Below are 14,211 nucleotides of genomic sequence, written 5' to 3' on the forward strand. Positions count from 1 at the left end.
CCATTATGCTCCAATGCATTTCGGGCTTATGGGCCCTTCATCTGGGAGCTCTATAATGTAAAACATAACTGTAAGCAACTTAACTTTATCAACATTCTGTATAGAGCGTTTATCAGCACTTTAGTAAATCATCACTTCAATATACAGGTAATTTGAAGCATAGTGAACCAAGTATACATAGACATCCTTTAGAAAAACAGTGGCATGAGTACTGAGATCGTGAGGGTATCGGGTGTGCAGGGGCGAGTGATGAGGATATAGAACAAGGTATAGAAAGCATGCACGAGTCAGTGTATACATCTTATTCGTGCTGACGTGGTAATAGGCTAGAGTGCCGTGAATATTATTCAGTATACGATGATAGAGCGACGTATTTAAAAAAATGATCTATCAGTGAAAAATAAGAGAAATAAGCTTACGGTTAAGTCGATCTTAACTTGTACGTGTTCTGGAAAGAAAGCACAGGAAGTTATTAATGCCCTCCATTTGGTATGGGCTTACACAAGTATCACTGAATCGGTAGGTAACTTACCGAAAAGGGTGGGGGCCAGCGGCCTGGGGTTTCGACAGTCGCGTTCGGCTGGTGTGGGTAGGCGAGTGTTGCCGGCGTTTAGTAACCGGCGTGTTCAAACGCATAGACATAGTGGACGGACTACTCCTCCCCATTACGGTCGGCCATCTTAGACTGGTGTGTAGTTAGTGTGTGAGCAACCTAAAAGAAGGACCGGTGTAACCCGATGTGTAGCGGCCATGTGTAAGAAGGTGTAATAAAGTGACAAAGTGACATAAACATATATGTGGTATGAGCTGAGCAGGTGTTATGAACTGAGAAAATATATTTATGAATTTAAACAGTTACATGTATATATCAGGCTGATTGTATATCAAGTGCAGAAAACCATTGCACCCAAGGGGCTTCGTATCAGACATCATGTACCCCTTAAGGAGTATTTTCAAATAAAACATGCAAATTCAAAACGGTCGTTTAGTCCAAACGGCTTCATAGTTTGTAATTTGTAAATCCATGCCATTTCTTGCTGTAATAAATACTTGTTATTGTCCATGTTGTCTCGCTTTTTAACAGTTTCCAAAATCATGAATTTCAATTGAGAAATATTGTGACGTGCTTCATTGAAATGACTCGCAATGTTGGATTTAGCATTTTTGGTGCCCACTTTGCTATAGGCCCATCTCTCTAATTAATTCCATGGTCAAAATAGTGGGGAGTATTATACTACAGAGACTGTCCGACTGGGTTCTTGACAATAACATCATGTCCATCTCTCAGTACGGCTTCTGTAGAGGTAGATCAACTATAACGCAGTGCATTAATCTCTTCCTAATCCTTAACAAATACACCATTGCCCAAAAAGGTACTGTCCATCTCGCCTTTGTGGACCTATCCTCTGCCTTCGACTGTGTGAACAGAGGGAAGCTCTGGCAGTCCATGAGGGAGAAGGGTGTGGACAGTGGGATTGTTAACTTTTTGGTGGATCTACATAGTAGTACTAGCGCCAATGTAAGGTATTCCCAAGAACTGTGCACAACTGATAATTTTATTATAGATAAGGGAGTTCGCCAAAGCTGTATCTTGGCCCCCTTTCTTTTTAATTTTTATATAAATGAATTAGACAGCGTTCTGCAGGATGTGAAGGCTGACTGTCCCAGAGTCGGCAGGCGGAGTATCCCTGTACTTTTATACGCAGATGATGCAGTTTTAATCTCCAGAACTGAGTTAGGTCTCCAAGCCTTGCTTAACGCTTTTAAATTGTTTATGACAGACAGAGACCTACTGGTCAATAATTCTAAATCATTCATCATGCAAGTGGGTAATCGCCCAAAAAGGAACTATGCATTTAAATTAGACAATGTAGTGATTCCATTGTCAAATACATTTTCATATCTGGGTGTTCTTTTTGACTCCAAATTATCTTGGGGACCCCAACTTGCTAAAAAGAGAAGTGATGTGACCAGGGTCAATGCCTCCATTTTTAACTTTGCTTCAAAACTGGGAAAAAAAACGACCCATGCCATGAGGAAACTTTATGATGCGAAATCAGTGGCAACTGCAGTCTATGGCAGTGAACTATGGGGGTATGTGCCTGGCGAACAACTCCAGATTGACGAAAATGCTTTTATGAAGCGCCTCCTTTGTGTCTAGGCCGGCACGTCTAACTTTGCAGTTCACGAGGAGTTGGGGCGGAATATTTGAGCGATATCTTCTCCCTACGCCCGTTGACCTGATGGTTAAAACTGTGGCTGAATCAAGATATTCCGTTGACACACCTGATTGTAAATGATTTTCTGTCTCAAGATAATGCATTGGGCACTCCCTGGCTAAAATATTTGAAATCATGCTTTTCTGGGCTGGGTCGCCCAGAGCTATTTGACTACCCAAACAGAATTGTTAAAGGGGATGTTGAGCTAATTAAACGAGCTTTCCTCCTGGACAGGAAGACCCAGAGGGAAGGGGTAGAGTTACAGAAAACAAGTGTAAGAAAATATGTCATGGTTAAAACTTGTCTAACAATGGAACCCTACCTACTTGGCACACTGAGCACTCATGAGAAGATTTTGCTAACAAGATTCAGGTTACATCAGTTTCATCACCTGCTTATCAGACCAAAGAAAGCTTCTTTTAGTAAAACCCCAGCACCCTGTGGCTGCGACGGAAAGTCTCCACAGGATATGCTGCATTTTATGTTTTTATGTGGTTTTCATGAATACCCGCAAAAACGCTACTTGAGTGTGCTTTTAAAGAAACTTAATTTTAAACAGATCCGACCAGCCTTGTTATATTTACAATTATTGCATACTAACAGTATTCTTCAAGTGACTGAGTTCTTAAAACTGTCTCTTAGACTGCGAAATTGCCTGGATCAATTAATGTTATTGTATTAATGTACCAGACCATTAATGAATTAACATACAAAGGGTATTATATCATCGCACTTGCACTTTAACAATGTGACCATGTCTTTTTAACAATTGTATTTTATGACTTGTGTACTTTTATGGTTGAATCAAACCGAAATAAAGTCTCTTTGAATTTGAATTTGAATTTACTCAGAAACATCTGCAAATACCGAGTCCCAGTTTCAAATGCCTAGACGCAACCATGTATGTCTAGGGACAACCAGCCATGGTCACAGATCCAACATCCACGAAAATGTAGGTTTATAGCTTCAAGGGTCTAGTCACAGTCTCATGAGCCCAGATATACCATCATTTGTCCAACCACGGTCAACACATGCCTAGGTCGAGTCTTGCATGATCAGGGGTTGCCGAGAGTGACCACTGCCCAACTAAACCCCATAGGCACTAGACTAGCTCAAAAGAGCTCCGGTGAGGTCTTGTGCCTCCTGTTGCCAAATTATACTTACAAATAGGTGCAAATGCCCAATCAAGCTTCCCAATACACAAGTATAGCTTGAAAAGTCACCGTACCCTCATTAGCCCTGCAGATACAGAATGCCTTGATTTACGTGCTAACATAATACATTATTTATACCTGCTAAAATGTGAGTTTATGGGTATTTACAGACCTTTTCCTGCCCCAGTTCCACTCTGGCAATGTTTGCCGATTAACCTTTGTCAAGAGTAGGAGTAAAGGTGTTTCTAATTATGGAATGGGGAGGGAATCACCTCCCCCATGAAATAAATGTCGGGGGGGCATATGGAAAGGGTTTGTCAATAGGCGAAAAAATTCCCTCTGAAAAAAAAAAATTACCTCATGCAATTGCACTTGTTTGGAGCTTTTCAGATGTGAAAATATGTGTGCATTCACTCATTTGAAAATAGAATTCATACAGGATTTTCAGAACTAGTCCTTGGCAAGCCGGGACAGTCGCAGCTTACAAGAGTACCTGTTGTGGGTAAATTAAGATATAAAGTAGATGGTAGCCAGGTAATTAATCCAAGTAAGATGTTTATTAGTTGGTTTCAATAAGATAAGTAATAGGTCCCACCAGGAGCTTGATGGATGTTGCTCAGCCCTCACTCACCAACTGACATTCTCCACACACACCAGGCACACACACATTCTATTCACTCTGACATCACGCACACCAACATTCCACGCAGACATATCACTCATTCTGGCTGAGCAACCTAAAAGGAGATAAATCTAGTTACAACAGTGCCCCAGGAAACTTTTGTGAATTGCGTTAAGTATAAAATGTGCTGCTATCGTAGGAGTAAAACTACGGGAGTACATTTCTGAATACGCCTTTAAAATAAAGCCCCAGGTGTCATGGCTGGGGGTGGGGGGGGGGGGTGGAGGGTCGTGTTTTGCAACAATGTGTGTCTGTGCTGCGCCTCCTTGTAGCATGATGACGTGGCAAAAGAGGAATATTCCCCACACCCTTGCCCTTCATGTCACCACGTCTCGAGGTAAGTGGCGGTGATTGGTTAGAAGAGGGAACATCCTTTTCTGTTCACCTGCTTTGCTGTCTTATTTTAGTCCTGCACCCCTGGCGTCTGAGCCACCGGCCCCCTGTCCATGCCAGGTCAGCAGCTACTTACCCTGGCAACCCCCACATTAAGTGCCCGGCTAAACCCCATTTAAGATTTTCATAATTGACTTGGCCTTGTCAGAAGCAAAAACAACGCCGCTTGATTTTCTGCTTTGAGCAGAACAAATTTCCAATTCTCTAATAAAACATGTTTGAAATGCAAATCAGCAAATATGCTTCCGGCGAAGAGCAGGCTTATTTCCCATTTCATTGAGTTTTCAGAATAACTGGGAAAGAAGCAATTAAAGTAATTTTGTGTCTCATTCTTACTCGTCACAATGACAATAATGCCAGCGTGGCAAACAGCAACATCATTATAATGGAATCAAACAGGCGATAAACAGCGTAGCCTGCAACCTAGACGTTGTCTGTGACGGGGCTGGTAATACTCCCATCTTAATGTCTGTAGTTAATTATTGTAATATGTTCCACATGACAAAGAACCAGATTGCTCATTTCTTTCTGAGCAAGCATCACAATGCATCATGTGCGGTCTGGCTTGTTTCTAAAGTGCCATTTAGGAGGACATGTTCCCTTTTGTTTGGTGATTGTGCATTTTCAGAGAATTATATAAAATGTGTATAATGCGTGTGAATTGCTACTTGCAGGGCGCAAAGCTGGCTGGGAAGCAATGGGCACTCAACATAGTAAAGAGATGGTGTAGGGCCAACCACGGGTCACTGTGAGGAATCAACATCATGCACACAGGTAAGAAGGGAAAGTGATGGTTCATAATTCTGTAGTTGCTTCAATTGATGATGGATCTGAGGGTCCTTGAGGTGCTCATTGAAGTGGTAGATCTTTAAATCCTTTCTGAGTAGCAGTAGTGATGGAACAAACCTGATGTAAAGGGTGTGATGGCTCCATATCCCTAACTAGTGTGCATGAAGTTGCAAATTCTCCTGGCTTGCAGCTTCACAAATAATTTTAAACTTTGCAAGGTTCAGGATGTGCAAGGCTAGTGAAGTTTCAAAAATCCAAAAAAGGATTCGCATCAGCGACCTTTGATAGTTCTAGGAAGTTTAATGCAACCACAAGGGCACAGGGTCAAGACTGATTTGCATATGGCTGGGTTCAAACTGGAATGGCATAGTGAGCAAAAAAACAATGGATTTAGGCCCAGATCCCTGTACTGGGTTGAATGTATGACATTGTTCTGCATTCTGTCCATCAATTGTTGTTTTTGCATTTGTCACCCCCAGTGTGACGGGTATGCCCAGACGTGGGTCCCATGCTCTCCATGCCACTGGAGTCAGGCTATCCCAGCTGATGAAGAGTGACACCCAGAAACCGGTCCTAGGATGCTTGTTTGAAATTGTCCAACAGCACCTGCCATCAACTAATAGCTTTCAGAGTTACCTATCAGCCAGGCAACTGGTATGTCTAATATCAGAGATGTGTAAACAGATTGGTAAACCTCTCCAGTCCCATTATCAAAGATAATCAATGTAATACAGCATCAAATTAGTGATCATGGCATGGTCAACTAATTAAGAAATGGACATGTACACTATACAAGCATCATTACCGCCACGCTGCTGAGCCTCTGGGGGAGGAGTACTGCGAAAGAAGTCCAAAAGGCAGCCAACATGCCCTTTCGAACGCAGCTATAGCTGTGCACCAAATGATTTCTTGCAGCCTGAAGTCCTACAGTGCTTGATTGTACCTGGAAATTGTCTGGTGTGTATCTTCAGCCATGCACAAAATGGACTGCAGCAGGCAATTGAGGTTGGCCGTGAGCTGTAACATTTTGCTCACCTTCTCAAAGGGCCAGGTTTCTCATGCTTTTACAATCTCTCTGTCCTACTAAGTGATTTGCTTCCTGTTTTGCCATAGACCGCCCTATATAAAAAAAAGTCTAAAAATCTATTAAAAAGTAAGTAGTCACAGTCCATATCCTTTTCATCTTGTCAAGGTCAGCTTTTCGTCATCAACATGCATATTGTTAATTGTCACTTTAAATTAGTTCTGGTTACCACATGGTACAAAGTAAAAACAATATTTTACATACTATGATTGTATGAAATTAATTATGAATGAGAAGTCCATTTTACAGACTTTCAAATCACAGAAAAGCCAAACATTCATGATGATTTGAGGTTCAATGCTGCTTTTTTATTTGTTGTGAGATATGAGATATAATTGCTGAATACGCTTTACTAGGCCCATTTGCAGTGGATGTTGACCAATTAGAAAGATACATAAAATGTAATGGGTCAAAACTGATCCTGTAACTCTAGGCCCACCAAAGCTGCTCCAAGAGCTCAACACAGTATGACCACACTACATCCTCTTCGGGACACTGTTCTCCTCAAATCTAAAGTTAGGAACCTTTGGGTCATATGGGCCGCCAAACTGAGCCTCCGCTTTCTGATAGGGCCAAAGACTGAGGCTCCTTAAAGACACACTGATATTCGCCACCCTAAAGACCTCCGTACCATATTAGGAACTTAAGTCAACTCTCGCATAGACTATGGCAAGTTTTTGTGCACATGTCTGCAAGCATACCAGAGTAGAAACTACAGGAAGCCCAGAACATGGACTCACATCTAACAATCTGAGTGTAAAAATACAAGTCAATCATACAGCAACTCAGAAACCTGCACTGTCTTTCCATTCAGGCTGGATTTAAGTTCAAACTTCTAAGCATCACGTACAAAATTCGAGGCAGACTATCTCCCATATAATTAAAAGAAAAATAATAATTAACACAATACCAACCAACACACCTAAAGAAGCATAAATGTGGCTCCACCCTTTCGTGTTTAACTTGGCCACATATATGTTTACATATGGCCTTATGTACTTGTGTGATGGAACCTCAATCAAGTAATGTAGTTCACTTTGACAAATATAGAAAGTACATCTATTGTGTAATCTCAACAGTCATATGAGTGTGTATTAATGCTTTCTATACATTAACAATGAGTTGCAATTCTCATATATATTTACATGTGTGGTTTAAATAACATTGTATTTCTTAAATATCCACGTATTTACTTGAATAATACTCTCCATTTATATTACAACTGAAGATGTATCCATTTGAATAGTGCTTTACATTTACGTTGTAGCTGTATATGTACGATGGCCTTAAGCTTTTGGATTTCCCCATGTTCAACTTTGACGTGAATGCTTGCTTCGGGTGCAGTGTTTTTCTCTCCTCTGCAGGTGCAGAAGAATAAGGCACATTGTGTGGAAGAGATAATGAGGTTCAATGGAGTATCTCTTGGCAAGGATAAGAAAATTAATGATGAAAGGAAGGACTACTCTCGAGCGGAGTATGAAGACCGGATGAATCCAAGGACGTTTTAATGTGTAGAAAAGAATTAAATACATTGCGAGTGCAGCTGCCAAGTTAGTTGTTTGAAGATCAGAATTAATTGAAAACTTGACTTGGTATTCTTGAAGGTTCTTTTTTTGTGGGTATAATTAGGCATTGATCTTTGGCTTTGTTCAGATTGCCTTTGGACTGTAAGAGGTGCAGACCTCTTTGCGACCTCTGTGTTGCGTGGCTTCATGCTGTACAATATGCTTGAGGATTAGTAGTTTTTCTTAGAGAACCTCATATATAGGAAAGAGGAACGAAACTTTCAATCTACTCATCAAACTGTTTTTCTTAGTCTTTGTATTGGGGCTACTGAATTCCTCATTTGCTTCCTGTTATTGAGGATCAATTGTAGTCACCGTCATGGTTATCCTGTAGTGATTCTGCACTTTTTTGCTAAGTTTTTGCAGCTAATTTATTTCAGTTTGGGTTTGCATTTGTAATAAGTCCATACTTAATCCCATCAATCAATTCTGAGCTTTACTGTTGACCAAATGGATCACACTGTAATTTGGTAAATTGTAGTTGAGCCTAACTCCTTGTATTCCTCAGGCATCTAGAACTTTCCATCGTAGGGGTCCAGGAAGAAGGAGTCCACGCTCTATGCATTCTCACACCCTATGTGCTCCAAGCAAACTAACACCCAAATTAGCATCAGAACCAAATGCAGATCAAGACAAAACATCTAAGAATTCACCTTCTTAATTCCAACAGCTCAGATCCACAAAACATTTGGTGCAGTGACCAGAATCAAAAGAGCCCCTGCCCACCAAACAACATGTTTTCACGTTCACACTCTTGTCCCACCCACCCAGGAGCACAACGGATGAAAATGGCACAACCAGTGTTCAGGCTTTCCACAACACTGCAATAATACCTGCCTACAAGACTACTTGCAGCCATGTAATGACCATTTGGCAATAATCCTACAGGGGAACTAATGTATTGAACAATACAAGGCACTCTGTAAACCCCATTGCTTGAATTTGTCTCTCTCAAAAGCACCCAGAAGCAATTGAGTTATGCACTTTGCTCTTTACAAAAACACTGAAGATAAACAGTAGCCATAGTATTTCTCAACAGGGCCAAGTTGAAAGGATCATCACTCAGAGTAGCCATGCCACACTTCTAAAAAGTCCCCCTCACTCATTGTTAGTTTAGATAATTTAGACACACTTCAGTGCTACAAGATCTTTTTGACACACTTCAGTGCTACAACGATCATTCGTGCCCCACAGTAAATGCAACCACCATATCTAATTATTTTGAATATATTACATTATTTTTCAAGAGTTTAAATTAAGAAATACCACCTAAAGTAAAAAAAATTAAGTATGGTAATTGTGCTAGGTGAAAAGCCAGGCTATAGGATAACATATGTGGCAACCGAGCCGCCTGTAGTGATATGTGCCCACAGTTTGGTTGCTTTAAGTCTTGGTTTAGAGACATTCTATATGTAAACCCATAATGAGAGTGTCTGTGTCAGAAGTGGTCTGGGTATCTTAAGCAGGATCATCCCAAACACATGATTAAAGGGTGCTAAAGTCATCTTGATGGTTTGTACTTGGTTCATAGTGATGAGTTTAAATGTCTTGATTTTTTGTGGTTAATCAAAGGTAGTAGGTTTTCTTCCAACTTAGGCGCCAGACCACAACTGATAGAGAGTCACAAATAGAGAAGGCACTCAGGCACCCATCTCGTGTTATAGCCCTGAAGGCTGGGTTTTCGTAGTAATCTGGAGCATCAGGAGGGCTTTGAAGGTACTCCCATTAATTTTGTAATCAGAGCTTCCAGTGAATGTCTCAACAAAAGACATGAGATGGAGGTCTTGGGGATGGTTAAAGTAAGTAATATATCTTCTGCGTATGGTAAAGAGGTATTTTGTTCAAGTTATATCTGCACCGCTGGTATTTAGTGGGATTGTCTAATGGCTGTTGACAATGGTTTCAAGGCCAGTAAGAACTGAAGTAATGATAATGGGCATCCCTTTCAGGTGCCCCTCCTGATTTGGCTCAATCTAGATATAAAGCCACCCCAATTGATATCCACTGTCCACCGTCTGCGCCCGTCCGTGCCTGGACTGCGCCCAGCGCGAGGACCCCTGGACCCCATGAACACCACGACGCCCGAGACCGCTACAATGCCAGACCCTCCACGCACTCAACACCGGACGATCACACACCTGCTTCCTGGCCACCCATGTTTTGACAGGACAAGGGAAAACCCAAAAGGAATAGCACTAGGGTCCTTGGGCAGTAATCTATTACACAAGACAGTGGACCCTAGTTATTTAGGATCATGTAAATGATAGACATATACTAAATAATATATATGACCTCTGTCCAGCCGGACAGGAATTTATTAGTTAAATATTTTGTAATGGTTCAAGTATTTCAACATTTATACAAAAGTGGGCACAGCCTGTGACCCACAGGAGACAAGACAAAACAAGTGACAGAAAATTATTGTGCGCTTTTACATACATTTCTGTCACTTGTTTTGTCTTGTCTCCTGTGGGTCACAGGCTGTGCCCACTTTTATAAATGTTGAAATACTTGAACTAATAAATTCCTGTCCGGCTGGACAGAGGTCATATATACTATTTAGTATATGTCTATCATTTACATGATCCTAAATAACTAGGGTCCACTGTCTTGTGTAATAGATCCTGGCCACCCATAGCGCACCCACTGAGCTTTCACCTGCCAGAACTGCAGCTTCACATGCATCCGCCCCACCATGCTGCCGACCAGGAAAGAATCCACTGTCAGGGACTCATATAAAAGACAGACTTTAATAATAGAATCAGCTCCTAGACCAGCTCTGGACATTATGTTAAAGAGATGCTTCCATTTTGCTTGGTCCAACTACTTGGAGTCGAGTGACATTGCAAGAACTTCTACTGGGCCATCCTTTGGTTTGCCACAAAAGTTTTCCCATTTAGATACACTTTCACTCACTTGCACGTTCCTCACTCTACTTTTTCTTGTGTCCTCTCTATGTACACCTTCCATGTCTCTGTTTCTTTTTCCTTTTCTTCACTCGCTTTCCATATACTCTCCTTTTCATTCTCCCTGCTCTCTTCTCTCTTCAGACACACTCTTTATCTCATCCTTCTCATACTCTTCTTCAGTCCCCTCTTTCTCCCCTACTTTATCTCTACCCTCTTAACTCTCTTCCTCAATCTCTTTTTTAGCTTTTTTCTTTACTACTTCCCTTTTTAGTTTACTCTTCCCTCTGCTCACTTCATATTCTCTGCGTTCCCTTTTTATTATTTGCCCATTCCCTCCACTGTTTTCATATGTTCCTGCTCTCCTTTTCTATATCTTTAGACTGTCCATTCCCTTCACATCACACACCTCCTTTGCATATTCAGATCGCGCGAACTATATACCCCTTGTTTCTCCTTTATTTTCATGTCCTCCCCTTCTCTGCCTCTCAATATTTGCTCTCAGTAAACCTTTACTCCCTCTTTCGTTGCACGCTTCTCCTCCCCCTTTCGCCTTGTATTCTCTCATTCCGGGGATCCCCAACCCCTGATCAGGCCTTTTCTCGTTCTCAGTCCCGGGATATCCCTTCAGGGCAGGATTTTGGGCAGATGCCTTGCCTCTCTTCTGCCCACAGACCGTCACTGCAGCGCCCCCACCCTCTTTGCCCACACATCCTCTCACAGAGCATGGCTCTGCCTTCAAGCTGACACCCCTTGCAGCAGGCTTATCGGAAATTAGCTTTTTCTTCGACATTTCGTCCAGCCAGCAGAGGCAGGTGGTCGTTTCACAGCGCACTCCGGAAGCAGACACCAGCCCTAAATAATTAATCACCCCAGGTGCTTTCCTACCTGAAGCTGGGTATGTGACAGTCCCGTACAGAGCACTAAGGGCTTTCAGACACCGTAATGTGCACATGTGCAAGGATGGAAAACGGCCCCCTATCCCCTAGTTTTAAAGTAAAAAACATCAAAACTTTATTTCTAAATCACGGTCGAGGAAGAGCAAACTTTCAATGTAATCAATGCACAATAAAGCCCACAAAGACTAATTTCTATATTCTTTCTTTATTCTTGGCTAAAGATACAATAGAAACAGTTAACACATGTTGTCCCTTCTGACTGTGGAACTTTTTGATTCATCACATTGAACTTCTGCTGCACTAATCCCTGTCCATGTGAGTTTTTACCTACAGTCATATGGCAATCAAGACGCATGTGCTCCACATACAGTGTGAGGTCGGTCACAAACATCTAATATCGTTTTTCATGTGCAATTTGGTTGCAGTTGACCTGGCGCCACCTGCTGCACCACTGGTAGCGACGTCCCTTTACCTGTTACCTGTCTGTCACTTCCACTATTTTTTTCACATGACACACATACACAACTTTTTCATATTTTCATTAAAAAGCATGGAAGCCCATCCTTGGGCGTGTGGTCGTTAACCAATGCACCTGAAGTAACAGTAGATGGTGTAGCACCCAGGATAATTTGCTGCATGGCTAAATACTTCAGAAGGTCCAAATGGCATCATCACCAGTCAGTGTATGCTTCCATCATGCACACACAGTACTAGCTGTCTGTGCACGCTTCCATCAGACACACACCACCAGCCGTCGGTGCACGCTTTAACCAGGCAGACACACACCGCCAGCTGCCAGTGCACGTTTTAACAGGCACACTCCTCCAGCTGTCAGTGCACACTTTCACCAGGCATACACAACACCAGCTATATTTGCATGCTTCCACCAGGCATACACACCACCAGCCATCAGTGCACGCTTCTAGCAGGCAGACACACCACCATCTGACCCACCTAATTGTTAGACAACTATTTTTTTATGTATGTCTTTTACACACTTTTGTTAGGCTGATCTATTTTAGTACACATTACGCTGCAATCTGGCGTTAATGAGTTTTTTTCTGGCACACCTCTACCCCAAAGCCTCTCACTGAAAGGTGTGAACTCTAGCACTGCCAGGCTCGCGAATGCCTTACAGTGCAACCACACACACAACCACACACACAACACGACACACACAACACCACACAAACACAACCACACACACAACCACATATACACAACACACAAACACAACCACACACACACCCACAATCACATACAACCACACACACAACCACACATACAAACACACACACAACAAACACACACACAACTACACTGAAAACCAAACCGTCAGTGCACACTTTCACCACGCACAGACACCATTACTCATCAGTACACGGTTTCACCACACACAAACACCACCAGCCATCAGTGCACGCTTTCACCGGACACAGACACCACCAGCCGTCAGTGCACGCTTCCACCAGGCACACACCAACAGACATAGTACACACTTTCACCAGGCACACACACACCATCAGCCATCAGTGCACACTTTCACCAGGCATGCACACACCACCAGCCGTCCCTGCACGCTTTCACCAGGCATACACACACCACCAGCTGTCAGTGCACAATTTCACCATTCACACACACACCACCAGACGTCTGTGCACGCTTCTATCACCCTCACTCTATCTATCGCCCTAACTCTATCTATCTATCACCTCCACTCTATCTATCGCATCACCACAGCATCACTCAGCACCACCACAGCATCACTCAGGGGCACCACAACATCACTATGCTCTACCACAGCATCACTGAACGTCACTGCATCACTCGTCGCCACCACAACATCACTCAGCGCCACCACAGCATCAATCTGTACAACCATTCAACAACAATTGGTTCAAATATGTTCGCTCAATGTTTCAAGCTATATTACAAATGTCACAAAAAGATGTTAATATTTCACTTCTGTTCTTGTATTTTCGTCACAATAAAATACATGAACATAATCTTCACAAAAGTTATTTACAAAAGTTTAAGCTATTGCCATTATAAATTACAATGACTTTTAAGTATTAATTATTTAAAAAAAATAAAAGCCATTGTTATTTGTAATATCAATACATCTAAGTCACGTAAATACAACAAATATTGCATTACAAATGCTATAGGTGTCACATTTGCGAAAGTTAAAACTATTGGTATTGTAAATGACAAAGCTATTAATTTCGCTATTTTCAAAACCAACACATAAATCAAAAATGTGTCATTTACAATACCAATAGCTCAAACTTTCCTAATGCGAGACCTATTGCATTGCAAATGCTTGTTCTCCTTCTGTCCCCTTCGCTGCCCCCGTGATTCTGTGCCTTTCTCCTTCTGTCCCATTAGCTGCCCCTGTGACGCTGTGCCTTTTTCTCCTTCTGTCCCCTTCGCTGCCCCGGTGAATCTGTGCCTTTTTTTCCTTATGTCCCCTTCGCTGCCCACATTATTTTGTGCCTTTGTCTCCTTCTGTCCCCTCCG

The sequence above is a fragment of the Lissotriton vulgaris genome, chromosome 5 (assembly GCF_964263255.1).
Source record: "Lissotriton vulgaris chromosome 5, aLisVul1.2, whole genome shotgun sequence".
In the NCBI taxonomy this organism is placed as follows: Eukaryota; Metazoa; Chordata; class Amphibia; order Caudata; family Salamandridae; genus Lissotriton; species Lissotriton vulgaris.